Raw genomic sequence first — 15,710 nt, 5'->3', positions numbered from 1 at the left:
CATCATTTTTTCCCAAAGTTCACTGGAACAGTCTTAATTGTGCGGACTTGCAACGCTAAGATCCAAGGTTTGATTCCCCGAGATAGTCACAACAGAGAGAACGATCTGATTTTGCCGTAAAACAAACAATCTTTTCAAAGTTCAGTTGCTTTGCGTAATTCATTTATAAATATATATATATTTAAATACAGAGTTAGGTAAGTTATATTACAACTATTTTGAATATATAAACCATGACATAAGCACAGCCAATATAAAATCGCGTTGGAATGGTTTGTATGGGAAATACATTTTGGTATTCTTCATAAGAGAGATGCCACTGAAAAGTCCCAACCGGTGGAGAATTACAACGTTGAAAACAAAGGACTGAGACCCCTCGGTGGACACAGCAGAAAGCCCGATGTGGCTTTGCTGTAAGAAAAACAACAAACAAACACATACATACATACATCGTCAACGATTGATCGCTTTCGGGAAAAAAAAATATATAACAACCTTTCATGATGCAAAATTTCCTCTACTTGTTTAGTGATATAACCTAGTTACACTAACATCCGGAGTTTGATTCCAGTGATGAATACAGCGCAGATAGCCTGTTGTTTAGGTTTGCTCTAAAACAAACAAATTTACAGAAAAAATTCGACGTAAAATATTCATACACCCAAGTCACAAAAACGTGACATAAATATCAGTGTCGATATCATCCCTATGTACAGACATCAGGACATAATTAATAAAAAATGAACCAGGCCAACTGTTTTGGAATTTCGCACAAAGCTACTCGAGGGCTATCTGTGCTAGCCGTCCCTAATTTAGCAGTGTAAGACTAGAGGGAAGGCAGCTAGTCATCACCACTCACCGCCAGCTCTTGGGCTACTCTTTTACCAACTAATAGTGGGATTGACCGTCACATTGTAACGCCCCCACGGCTGGGAGGGCGAGCATGTTTGGCGCGACGCAGGTGCGAACCCGCGATCCTCAGATTACGAGTCGCACGCCTTAACGCGCTTGGCCACGCCGGGCCGAACCAGGCCAAGAGGGTAAAGGTTTGTCAAGAGAAGTCCTCCTGTCATACATCTTATTTAGCTACCACGTACCTGAATCAACAGGAGAATAGAACAGGTATATTCATAGTATTCCATATGAAGACATGCTGATTAATACACCAGACTGCACCGATTATGGATTTCTATTCTGTAAAATCGAACTGTTGAAACCGGCACAGGAAAGCCGCCGTCCTCGTACACTGGATGTATTATGGAGAAAAAGCAAATACAAGTAATGTGATACTTACATTAAAATATTACAAAGGAAACTTTTGTAATAAAACTCGGATGCAGGAGTAATGCCGAGACGTATGATAATTGGAAGATGCATGACCAGACGGGTTCTATGGACTGTAGCATGAAGATGCTCTCATGTTTTCTGTATTTTCGTAAGGTCCCCGAAAGTTTTCTGTTTCAATAATAAACAAAACTAAGCTTGCGAGTAACAAATACTTGTAATTCTTGCTTTTGAAGTTCATATATCACGTTGCGTTGCGGTTTACAGAGAGCATAACTTTTCTCGAGATTCATGACATGCGCACGTTTTACTGACACCATGGCAGTACACATTACATTGTTAAGGGTCTCTTACGTGTCAGCGTTGTAGTGTTTATTGAATGATTTACAGATGATATACTACTGTATTGCTGTGAGACTGGTTAAAACTAGTGACCCCTACAGGCGGTCTTTGGTGCACTTAGGAGAATAATGATTGAAAAAGAAATACTCAAAGTCTGATTGTGTTAGACTATATTAAAGCGATGCAATAACAAAATATTAAATGTATTTCAAAAATTCTGTAATGTACTCTTGTTATTTTTATTTAGGTACTATTTTTATAAGCTGAAAATAAACTGGAACTTTTTTGTTTTGTTTTTAAGCAAAAGAACCTACAAAAAGCGCTGTACTATGCTCTACCCACAATAAAAATCTAAGTTTCAGCTTTACAAGTCTTTAGACTTGAGGCAGGGCCAGTGGAGAACATGAGAAATAAAGTATCTAAAACAAGTTAACAAATGGTGTTGGAACTATAATTTTTTAACCTAACTAATTCAATGAAAAATAATATTTCTATTTATTGTTTTAGATTTACAGGAGTGATAAATCATACTTACGTTTGAATACATAAATAATATTACAACCGTCAGGTTTTTGAGAAAGTTGGATCAACACAGTAGTCAATATTACTAAGTGCATCTAAATGATATAAACATGAAGTTATAACTTTATAAAAGTAGAATTTCATTTTCCAAGACAGTTGTTAAGTTTTAGTACCATCAAAACCGATAAACTGTTAAAACTATTTATATATTTTCAGTTGACCACAAGAAAAATGTTTTTAATCTATGTCGTTAAGAGTTGCTCAAGGATATAAAGGGGAACAATTATGTTGTTTTTTTTTAAACTGTATTATAATCAATATTTTTCTGCTCAGTGATCGATAATTTTGATCAATGTAATTCAGCCTTTTCAGTCTACAGAAAAATTCCTCCAATGAAAAATGACCTTAGTGCACGAAATTCAATTAACTATATTTTATTACACCTGTTAAATAAAGAATGTTACAGTGGTTAAAATAACGTGATAGAAGAATGGATAAAAACAAAACTAAATTATGTTAGGCTTGCTCCTTTAGAATCCTGTAAAACTAAATAAATAAAACTAAATTATGTTCCTTTAACAAGCCATAGAATTCTGTAAAACCAAATTATGTTCCTTTAACAAGCCGTAGAATCCTGTAAAACAAAATAAATAAAACTAAATTATGTTCCTTTAACAAGCCATAGAATTCTGTAAAACCAAATTATGTTCCTTTAACAAGCCGTAGAATCCTGTAAAACTAAATAAATAAAACTAAATTATGTTCCTTCAACAAGCCACAGAATCCTGTAAAACTAAATAAATAAAACTAAATTATGTTCCTTTAACAAGCCATAGAACCCTGTAAAACTAAATAAATAAAACTAAATTATGTTCCTTCAACAAGCCACAGAATCCTGTAAAACTAAATAAATAAAACTAAATTATGTTCCTTTAACAAGCCACAGAATCCTGCAAAACTAAAAAACCAATAATAATAGAATGTGTTTGAGTGTTACAATAGAATACCTGAATTATACATTCATAATATTAGACCTACAGTGTTTCATCTTAAAATGGTTAAATTTCAGTGTATGTTTCGGTTGGGATGTAGCCACCGTTTAACTTATTCATTCAATGAATAAAATGGGATTATAACTGTACGTAAAATAGTAATTTGTAAAAGTGTAGGAAGGTATTATATTTCTTTATAAACTCATAATTTTAGCAAAATTACTACTAAGTAAATTTAAGAAACGTACACTTATTTATAGTTTATCATATTTCAGTGTCTCGGAAAAATATATCATAAATTGGGTAATGGATCTTTATATATGGGGTTGAGATACATATTTTATGGCACGAACCAGAATTTGACACGTAAATCTTTACTTCTGAAACTGTAATTTCCTGCTTTATATTCAGATGAAAACTTGAAAAAACATTTTTTTTTTCACTTTTATTTTCATAAAATACAAGGAAACTTCAAGAAAATTTACGCCTGAAAGTTATTCGTCAACTGAGTTACTAAATCATCTATAAATCTTTGTGAAATACCTTTCGGGTCCCCCCTGAGGTGTCAAAAATTAAATAAATCATGACGACTTTTAATAGATAACAAATGTTTGTTTGGTTGTCTATGATACAATAATTTAGTGTATAACTTACAATAGGTTAATGTCATTGTTCAACAGATATTTGTTTTCGAGATATTATTATGATATATCATTCTATTCAATTTTACGTGTAACATGAATGACGTTGTAATTACATCCCACTTATATAGTTATACACTGATTTTCAACTAAAACAGTTTTTCTCTACTATTGCTACTTGTAAGCCAAGGGAATTATAACATAAATGTTAGGTTAATTCCACAGCATTTTGTCTACAAGTGTACGTTATATAATAATTCTAGAGCTTTTGTTCTACTGTCAGACTTTGCCTTAAACTAATAAAAAAATGCAAAATTATAAATTTGCCCATAAATGACGTTTACCAACATGCATTCTTAACATACTTTATTAAATAACTCAACATATTTGGGTCTATCCACTTTCATTTAGTTCGTAATAATTACTAGAGAATGACTTAGTTTGAAGTTTTGAAGATAGATGGCACTATGATATAAAAGACCACATGTAAACTCAATTTTCTAATTTCGTATTTTTAATTTCTTTGTCTACGAAGACAGCACAGACAAGAAGTCGTTCGTGAAGATGTGAGAAAAAACAGATTAATAAAACAAGACTAATGGGGGCTAATCTGTCTCTTATTTTGATACACATGTCCATTAGTGCCAACAGGATTTCTGAACATCGGAAAACGTATATTATAACTGACAAGAAATATGAACTATATTTCTTCATTGCAACATGTGTACATTACTTCTGTTTTATACCTAACCTGCTCATGAAATAAATAAATTTATATTTGTTCTTCATAGCTGTTTAATAAGTAAACAAATTATAGAAGGATAAATTCATGCCTTTGTTTTCTCTCTTTAAATTAGCTTCCATCCTGTATACTGCTGTATTGGGTGGCAAAGTGGCTCTTCCATGTGACATCTCATCACCCTCCGCTGATGACTCTGCAGCTCTGATTCTCTGGTATAAAGATGACTCAGCTCAGCCTATTTATACCTTGGACTCCCGCCGGGGTGACGCGAACCAAGCCCGCCAGTCGTCCGGTCCTCAGCTGGAGAACCGAGCCTATTTTAACATGATAAACAAACCAGCTTTTCTCCAACTGGATCCAGTTAGGGAAGAGGACGCCGGTGAATACAGGTGTCGAGTGGACTTCCATAAGGCCCGGACTGTCAACACTGTCATTACACTGAAAATCATAGGTATTCTGTATCACATGTTTCCTCGTTATGACGATGGTAACACTGAATAATGAAATTGACAGAATAAGTTTAAATTCCCACTAAGTCTCGTGTTGTATTGTTTAAAATGTTCGTATATGTCTCGTTTTTTAACTTCGTAAACATTCATTTCATGACAATACGAATTTCACATTTACGCTAAATAGTTTTTTCTGTAATTATTTAATTACTAATAGTTCGTTCTTTACCTATTGGTACTCCTGATTCAGGATAATGTAATTACTAAATTACTAAAAGTTCGTTCTTTATCTATTGGTACTCCTGATTCAGGATAATGTAATTACTAAATTACTAAAAGTTCGTTCTTTACCTATTGGTACCCTGATTCAGGATAATGTAATTACTAAATTACTAGTAGTTCGTTCTTTACCTATTGGTACTCCTGATTCAGGATAATGTAATTACTAAATTACTAGTAGTTCGTTCTTTACCTATTGGTACTCCTGATTCAGGATAATGTAATTACTAAATTACTAAAAGTTCGTTCTTTACCTATTGGTACTCCTGATTCAGGATAATGTAATTACTAAATTACTAGTAGTTCATTCTTTACCTATTGGTACTCCTGATTCAGGATAATGTAATTACTAAATTACTAAAAGTTCATTCTTTACTTATTGGTACTCCTGATTCAGGATAATGTAATTACTAAATTACTAGTAGTTCGTTCTTTACCTATTGGTACTCCTGATTCAGGATAATGAGATTATGATTTTATATTTATGTATTAATAACACACGTCAGTGTTCCCATTCAAAAGGACCAGAAACCAAAACCATGATTCTTTAGAGGTCGAATGACCAACTAGGATTTTATTAAATTAAAAGAAATACTTTCTTTTTAATTCAAAGTCCTTTATTGAAAGAACATAAATTGAAGTATACTTGTTCACAAATCCAGAATTTTCATAAGATATTTTAGCAAAAAAAAAAGTAATGGGTTGAAGATAGAAATTAAGTGTTGATACTAAGGCAAATGAAAGTTTTAATGCGTTGACAGTAAGGCAGATAAAGGTGTTAAAGTGTTGATACTAAGGCAAATTAATGGTTTAATGTGTTGACAGTAAGGCAAATGAAGGTGTTATTGTGTTTGATTGTAAACTAAACTAGATATGGTATGAGGAATCAACTGTGCCATGTGTTAAGTCGCAAAAAGCTGTTGAATGCAGAAATGTAAATCATGTGTTAATCGTTCAGTGAAGACAACAAACTATGTTATTTCCAGGAGTGGTACTTTAGCAAGTTTTCAATTTATATATCTCGGATTCTGGTAATCAAACCAGCCCATAATTCCAGTGACAATGTGTTAGTGGACCCTTCGGTTCACATTCCAACTTTCTAAACAATCCATTAAGAAACACACGAGATAAAACCTCCAAACTTGATTAAATTCTTCTATCTCCTCAACAATTGCACAGAAACGTTATTTGGTAAAAACGTACATAAATATGATGGATTTTGTTTTCAAATTTTCACCTCGATATTTCTTTATATGCTTTAATTAAGTGTCAAATTTAGTCTGAATATAAGCGAAATTTGCAAAGTTATTTAACAAAAACAACAAAAATTTGCCTCAAGTTTCACGCATCTGCACGCGAAAAATCACTCGAGCTGTTGGTTTGAAACTTTTACTAAAGTTTCATATAAATATAAAAATGAACCATTTTTTAATTTCTTGCCATTCGGATAAAAGACAGTTAGTTGTCTTGGAGAGGAACAACAACTACTACTTATTTAAATAATCTGGTTCTTTGAATAAAGTATATTGTTGTTCCGATTAATTGGGTTGCGATCTTAAAGCTGATGGTGGCTACCTCTAGTGTCACGGTTTTACTTCCTGTGGTTGTTAGTGTGTACTAACACGCTTTATGTGTAAAAAGGGAAAAAAATCCGACGTAAAATGGGATTTAGCGTGCTACAAGGAATGATCTCAATATTGGTGGCCATATTGGTAGAATGATTTCAATATTGGCGGCCATATTGGTAGAATGATCTCAATATTGGCGGCCATCTTGGTAGAATGATTTCAATATTGGCGGCCATCTTGGTAGAATGATCTCAATATTGGCGGCCATACTGGTAGATTGATCTCAATATCGGCGGCCATCTTGGTAGAATGATCTCAATATTGGCGGCCATATTGGTAACTACACTTATGAACATTGATAAGAATTCTACAGAAAATATTCATTCATTGGTTAGCTAAACGGCGTATTTTGTTTCACAAATAATCGTGTCCCAGAGTTGAACAGAGCGCAAATATTACAGAGAGAAATGACAGAGCGAACTCTACGTAAAAAAATTTCTCAACCCAAACGAGCCATTTTTACATATATATTTTTCTCTACAAGTAGGTTTTCTTATTAACACCGTGAAAGCGTCTGTGCATACAAATGTGAGATGGGCTTTTGTTCATTTTATTAGTTCCTGTGTATTATTTCCAAGTGTTGTTCTTTCGCGCTGAATCAGCCTTTTTTACCCAAACTGGCAAAAAGTGTGAACGTACGTCAAGAGTTTTAAACTTTCATGTCAACTGTATAAAACATTATTTTAATTATTATTAAGCTGAATTCTCACAGGGGACACAGCACTTCACTACACAGGATTGTTTTCATGTTAAATATATATCTTTTTACCCTGTCCACCATAGTGGGAACAAGGCTATTCCAATTAGATCCTTATGTGTTTGTCAGTGTTTCCGCGCGGCTATCGCAAAAATGAATTGGTCGATGTACACAAAAATATTACACAAGATGGGAAGAGAGAGTGGGCTAATCCTGTCTAAAGTTGATTTGGATTATGTATCAGTTTCACACACCTTTTGTAATAACAATAAATTTTGTTTGTTTGTTAGTTTTTTGAATTTCGCAAAAAGCTACTCTTGGGCTATCTGTGCTAGCCGTCCCTAAGTTAGCAGTGTAAGACTAGAGGGAAGGCAGTTGATCATCACTACCCACCGCCAACTCTTGGGCTACTCTTTTACCAACGAATAGTGGGATTGACCGTTACATTATAACGCCCCCCACGGCTGGGAGGGCGAGCATATTTGGCGCGACCGGGATGCGAACCCGCGACCCTCAGATTACGAGTCGCACGCCTTAATACGCTTGGCCATGCCGGAACGATAACAATAAAGAACCGTTTTGGGTTAATATCTCTATAAAGTGCGATTGGATTTGTACCCAATTTCGCGGGCACCCTAAAGTCGAGACTTCTTATCACACCACAAAAAAATGATCCGAATCGTTATACATCTGAGATCTGAGATTTTGAAGGTGAAATTCGATGTTATCTAACTAACCGCTTGCAAACAAGCGGGGGGTGGAGATAGGGTATGCAGTCTCCATGATTGTACTCTTGTGTTCTTCTGTAATCGGCCCGGCATAGCCAAGGGTGTTAAGGCATGCGACTGGTAATCTGAGGGTCGCGGGTTCGCATCCCGGTCGCGCCAAACATGCTCGCCCTTTCAGCCGTTGGGGCGTTATAATGTGACGGTCAATCCCACTACTTGTTGGTAAAAGAGTAGCCCAAGAGTTGGCAGTGGGTGGTGATGACTAGCTGCCTTCCCCTCTAGTCTTAGACTGCTAGATTAGGGACGGCTAGCACAGATAGCCCTCGAGTAGCTTTGTGCGAAATTCAAAAACAAACAAACAAACAATCTTCTGTAATCTAATTTACTAAACGCTGGCATAATGACAAAGCAAATATTCGGACTGAATTAAAGGTCGTGTTTGTCCAGCATTTTTATTCTCCTCAGTCCTCAGTAACCTACATTATTCGCGATTGATTTATTGTGTGGAAGGTACTGTGGGCACATTTTGGCAACTGTCAGTAATGCATCTGATTAATAAAAAAGGCTTAGCCGTCTGTTATTTCTATATGCTGTGTTATACAATTAATTGTAGCACGTAATTTGTTTCTCCGTAAGTCACGTATTATTATTACATTGTTACCGTATCAATTCCGTAAAGGTTTGTAAGAGTGTAAGTGAAAAGCAGCATTGTAGCAGCTGAGAAGCGAAATTATCGAATCAGAGAGATCATAATAAAATACTAAACTAAAGGATAAACAGAGGACACTTCGTAGGAACCACAGAAGTGTTTATACCGATACTATATTTTCTCAGAGCTTTAATAATGAGGCATATCATTTCACTATTTAGTATCATTCAAACTTAGAACCCCACTTGGAAAGAGAAACCAATTCATATTTATATAAAATCGTTGTTTAAATATATATATTTGTTAATAATATTTTGTTACGAATACAATCCTGGTATAACAAGTTACTTTACCTCCAAATTGGTTTGTACCCAGGTGGAAAAGCGCAAATTTTACGCACTTATGCTAAAATCCGGGAGTTCGAATCCTTGCAGTGGACACAGCAGATAGTCATTAGTGGCCTTGTTTTAAAAAACAAACCATTATCAGTATCGAATATTTTGAATGATTTCAGAATGTTATAAGTTATAATCATAGAGAAACTATTCAAAAAATGACCTAAATGTACCGATGGTAAACAAGTCAGGAGAGATGGTATTTGCATCACTCTTAAATAATAGCACACGCAAAAATTAAAATATAGCATTATATGAAACTAGTCAATCACAATGGAGTTCAATTTATCCTATTTTTGGCTATTAACATTTTAGTACGCTCTGTGCCTGTGTTATTATATATGGATGACGTAACCCTACTCTCTTGTCAACTTTGTTTTTGACGGATTAATATTAGCCATCTAACTGACTATCTATTTTAAATAGATTTTCTTCAGTTCTATAAAAGATTAATGGAAAGTGATATCTGCTACAACAATGATTCTAATTTACCAGATATTTGAGGATTTTTATTTAATATTCGTGGATTTTATTTGATGTCTTCAAATGTTCGAATAATACGACACCAATGCTTATATTTACGCTGTTATACCTGTGATTTTCCAGCTTAAAGTAATTTATATGCAGATAAGGACGATTTATACATGCGCAGGAAATAAAAGTAATACCAGAAGACATGTGCTAGAGACGTGGACTTTTATTAATAATAACTTCCTTTTAAAGCAAGCTACTTTCTTCGAACGAAACTAACGATTAATCTGACAATGGGTGAAACTGACTAGATATGTTATTGTTACGTCCTTAGTTATGAATATAAGAAAGTGTTTTGTTAACTAGCTACTCTTGATGTTAATAGTATCTCCTATATTACAATACATTTTATTCTCTGCTCGGGTAACGTTGTTACACGTACACATTGTCATGATGTTTGTACATCTCTAACTGTCGGTCACAAAACTTCCTTCTCTCAACTTGTAGTCTTATACCATCGTATGTATATTTAATTTGTTACTTCTGGATTTTGTTTTTCTCTTTGATGCACGGGACTAATGAATTTAGTTTTATTTTTTATTACTTCTGACGTTTACAACATTAAATATTTTGTTCTTCTCAGTGTCATCACATTAACTTTATTTCATTCTCTTCAGTATCATCGCATTTACTTTATTTTGTACTTCTCAGTATCATCACATTTACTTTATTTTGTTCTTCTCAGTGTCATCACATTTACTTTATTTTATTCTTCCCAGTATCATCACATTTACTTTATTTTGTTTTTCTATCATCACGTTTACTTTATTTTGTGTATCATCACACTTTATTTTGTACTTTAGTATTCACATTTACTTTATTTTGTACTTCTCAGTATCATCACATTTACTTTATTTTGTTCTTCTCAGTATCATCACATTTACTTTATTTTGTTCTTCTCAGTGTCATCACATTTACTTTATTTTGTTCTTCTCAGTATCATCACATTTACTTTATTTTGTTCTCCTCAGTATCATCACATTTACTTTATTTTGTTCTTCTCAGTATCATCACATTTACTTTATTTTGTTCTTCTCAGTATCATCACATTTACTTTATTTGGTTCTCCTCAGTGTCATCACATTTACTTTATTTTGTTCTTTTCAGTATTATCATATTTACTTTATTTTGTACTTCTCAGTATTATCATATTTACTTTATTTTGTACTTTTCAGTATCATCACATTTACTTTATTTTGTACTTCTCAGTATCATCACATTTACATTATTTCTTTCTCTTCAGTGTCATCACATTTACTTTATTTCCTTCTCCTCAGTGTCATCACATTTACTTTATTTTGTTCTTCTCAGTATCATCACATTTACTTTATTTTGTTCTTCTCAGTATCATCACATTTACTTTATTTTGTTCTTCTCAGTGTCATCACATTTACTTTATTTTGTTCTTCTCAGTATTATCACATTTACTTTATTTTGTACTTCTCAGTATCATCACATTTACTTTATTTTGTACTTTTCAGTATCATCACATTTACTTTATTTTGTTTTTCTCAGTGTTATCACATTTACTTTATTTTGTACTTTTCAGTATCATCACATTTACTTTATTGTTGTTTCTGGTTAACAGAGAGGCCACAAAAAACCGGAAGTCTCTTTAAATAACGTCTATACGAGACTTGCAATGTACAGTCGTTCTTTCGCAACCTGTGTTCTATGACAATGACCAATATCCACTGTTTTATAACACCTGTAAAAGAGTCGTATTGCTCATTCTTTATACAGACATTTTTGTTTTCGAAGAGGCTGAAATAACACAATCTATAAGAACGAAATATGCTTGTACAGAATAACATATAAGTAACGTGTAGTTTAGTATTATTGACAAAACAAAACTAGTTGTAAACTCAACTTCATAAATTTGAGGTCGTACCTTCTAATTTTGCGTGTGTAACATGATACAGGTGTAGAGTCAACTTGTGAAACATGTGTATGAAGCAAAAAGTAAAACTGTATTTTAAAATATTGAATGATACTTAAAAGAGTTATCGCAAAAAACCGTTATTGTCATGTCGCATATTTGCTATCCAAATAAGGTAAATACTATTGATTTATTAAACATTGTGAAAACTATAGTAACGTTGTACTCACTAGAATTATCTGCCTATAGTGATACTACGTTGTGAAATATAATTAATAACAAATATGATGATTGGTTGAGACCCCTCACGACGAGCACAACATCTTATTGAACTTTCGGCCTGTAGAAACAACATCCATTCATGCAAACACTACCCTTAGTAACACTATCCGCCTATGGAAACACAGTACGCTTTTGTAAAATGTACGTAATTAATTATACAGGATGTTCGGAAAGTTACTGAGCAGTTTTGTAAGCATATGTCTATTCAGTCTATTTCAAGCCAGCAACTGATAGTGGTTTTTAGAAACAAATTAAGAAGGATCCAGACCTGTATTGATGCCAACGGGGGTCACCTTCAACATTGTTCATAATTGTCATTCATATTTACCTCCTGTATTCTATATTGAAACATGTCTGTTAATAAATATATAAGTGCACAGTGACTTTCCGAACACCCTGTATGATTGAAACTATAAAGTTGATAGGATTAGAATAGCAGATTTAATTATTTACTTATAAAGCAAAACACTCATTGTGACAAAAAGAACATTTTAGTGCTGATAACTGTAAACATAACGTTGTGTTGTTTAGATTGAATGATTAATTTTAAGACTTTGTTTCAAAATAGAGTTAATTACGTGCTGATCTATATTATTATCTGGTGCCCTCTAGCGGTACAGCCGTATATCTACGGACTTACAACGCTAAAGATCTGGTTTCGACACTCGTGATATGCAGAGTACAAATGTTCTTTTATGCATCTTTTTAATTAACAACAAAAAGTACCATCTGGTGGTTCGCTCGAGAACTATCAGCGCCCTTTGATTCCACTTCGTGAAGCTATGACCTTAACACAACACTGTCTTTTGGTACCTACAACGTATCAGTTAGCAACTTTTTTGTGTTGGTATAATTAGAATATTTATTAATAATTGCGTAATCCTTTGCCTATCATGTCACAGTTGCGTAACTTCAGGTCAAGGGCAGCTACTTGCGGTTGAACAGTATTCCTAAGTCTGCGTCATATATCTGAATATCACCTGCTTTCTGTAAAAGCACGATACGTGATATGGTAGACGTACTGATGTTTATTAAGCATACTAAGAAATTGTGTCTCCTGAAAATATACTAAGGCAATTAACACAGTGACGGCAAACATCCTTACCCAGATGTATTATTTGGAATTATCATTGAACAAGTTGTGTGATTCTAAGAATATAACAGACATAGTGAACTTCCTTCTGCCTAGATGTAATGAATTAACAAAATGTAACTTCCTTCTGCCTAGATGTAATGTTTGGAATTATCATTGAAAAAACTGTGTGATTCTAACAATATCATGGGCACAGTGACAACAAACATCTTTACTGCCCAGATGTATTGTTTGGAATTATCATTGAACAAATTGTGTGATTCTAACAATATGATGGGCACAGTGACAACAAACATCTTTACTGCCCAGATGTATTGTTTGGAATTATCATTGAACAAATTGTGTGATTCTAACAATATGATGGGCACAGTGATAACAAACTTCCTTCTGCCCAGATGTATTGTTTGGAATTATCATTGAACAAATTGTGTGATTCTAACAATATGATGGGCACAGTGACAACAAACATCTTTACTGCCCAGATGTATTGTTTGGAATTATCATTGAACAAATTGTGTGATTCTAACAATATAACGGACACCGTGACAGGAAACATCCTTACTGCCCAGATGTATTGTTTGAAATTATCATTGAACAAGTTGTGTGATTCCAACAATATAACGGACACCGTGACAGGAAACATCCTTACTGCCCAGATGTATTGTTTGGAATTATCATTGAACAAATTGTGTGATTCTAACAATATCATGGGCACAGTGACAACAAGCATCTTTACTGCCCAGATGTATTGTTTGGAATTATCATTGAACAAATTGTGTGATTCTAACAATATGATGGGCACAGTGACAACAAACATCTTTACTGCCCAGATGTATTGTTTGGAATTATCATTGAACAAATTGTGTGATTCTAACAATATGATGGGCACAGTGACAACAAACATCTTTACTGCCCAGATGTATTGTTTGGAATTATCATTGAACAAATTGTGTGATTCTAACAATATGATGGGCACAGTGACAACAAACATCTTTACTGCCCAGATGTATTGTTTGGAATTATCATTGAACAAGTTGTGTGATGCTAGCAAAATAACAAATACAATACTTAACTATTTAATGTCTCAGAAATAGGGCCCGGAGTGGCCAGGAGCTCGACTGGTAATCTGAGTGTTGTAAATGATATAAATTGGTTCGTTGTTTCCAGAATTTTAAAGTTATTTTATTAGTCATCCAGTTTGATTGCTCTTTAACTCATTGAGTTTGTTGGTGTTTGTTTTCGTATCGATAATGCAAACCAATTGTATGGAGGCCTGAAGCACTGTCAAGTAGTATTATAAAACCTATGACAAAAATGTCATAGAATTGCCTTCAGCATATGGTGAAAGTACCATAAAATATAAAACAATTAGTGAATATTCTTATGGTACTAAGACATTGTTTAAGGCTCTTCAACTCTGTGTAAACAGAGTGTTCTATAATTGAGTAAACGTAAAGGAGTTTATTCAGTGTTAATTGTTTTTCGTAACTGAAAATTCATACAATATTTTTAATTATTATTTCTAATTATAAATAAATTTTAAATCGATTTAAAGACTTCTATTTTTTCATGGTTAAAAGTGAAAATTATAGTTTATTTATTGTTGTTGTTTAGTATTAAGTAAGCACAAAGCTACATGACGGGCCATCTGTGCTTTGCCTGCCACGGGTATCGAAACCAGTTTTTTGTCGAACATACCACTGGACCACTAGGGGTATTATTTATTGTATAGGCCTAACGGAAGTGTAACGTTTCCTCTTAATTTCTGGTGTAAATTTGTTTATTCAAATGTCAGTATTGGCTTTCATATAAGAAGTAATAAGAGCTCTACTTTAGAAATTAAAGTTGTATGCCACCAGAGGTCGTGTTGCTATGGAGACATTGTTATTGATATCCTGCCTTAAAGGAAAAATATAATCTTAAGGGTGGTAGGATAATATGCAGCGATTAATGTTGAATAGTACACTAAGTAAGTAAAACCCTTAAGGGGCTATCGAGTGAGCATTCCAGAATGGAAGTCAAACATATAATGTTAGTCGCAGGTAGAATTTAGAATGTTACTGGAGTTAATCAAACAAACACATTTTCCTTTGGAACAGAAATTGGTTTGATATAATAAAATATCTATATAAAGTGCACTGTACAACTAAAATATTTAAATGCTAGTAATAAATGACTCTATTACAATTTTTTATGGAGTACTCAACGTTTCGTTTTACAGTTTATTTAGGAACGTTCCACTAAAACACAAGCTGTAACTGATAGAATAAAACTACACATGGTTTCAATGATACGTTTTAATCAAATCTTTCTTTGTTTTGAATTTCGCACAAAGCTACTCGAGGGCTTTCTGCGCTAGTCGTCCCTAATTTAGCGGAATAAGACTAGAGGGAAGTCATCACCACCCACCGCCAACACTTGGGCTACTCTTTTACTAACGAATAGTGGGATTGACCGTCGCATTATAACGCCTCCACGGCTGGAAGGGCGAGCATGTTTCGTGCGACGGGGATTCGAACCTGCGACCCTCGGATTACCAGTCGAGTTCCTTAACCCACCTGGCCATGCTTAATCGAA

General features: G+C 33.9%; 1 pseudogene across 1 annotated transcript in view; it reads left to right on the top strand.

Annotated features, from left to right (window-relative positions):
* LOC143231677 (neural cell adhesion molecule 2-like) overlaps nt 1–15,710 on the top strand; it is a 166,678-nt pseudogene that overhangs the window by 95,118 nt on the left and 55,850 nt on the right. The window contains exon 2 of the transcript XR_013017110.1: nt 4,639–4,974. The product of XR_013017110.1 is annotated as a neural cell adhesion molecule 2-like (transcript). The remainder of the gene's footprint in view (nt 1–4,638; nt 4,975–15,710) is intronic.

The sequence above is a fragment of the Tachypleus tridentatus genome, chromosome 11 (assembly GCF_004210375.1).
Source record: "Tachypleus tridentatus isolate NWPU-2018 chromosome 11, ASM421037v1, whole genome shotgun sequence".
In the NCBI taxonomy this organism is placed as follows: domain Eukaryota; kingdom Metazoa; phylum Arthropoda; class Merostomata; order Xiphosura; family Limulidae; genus Tachypleus; species Tachypleus tridentatus.
The sequence above is the reverse complement of the archived record's forward strand: the minus strand, read 5'-3'. Positions and strand labels throughout refer to the sequence as shown.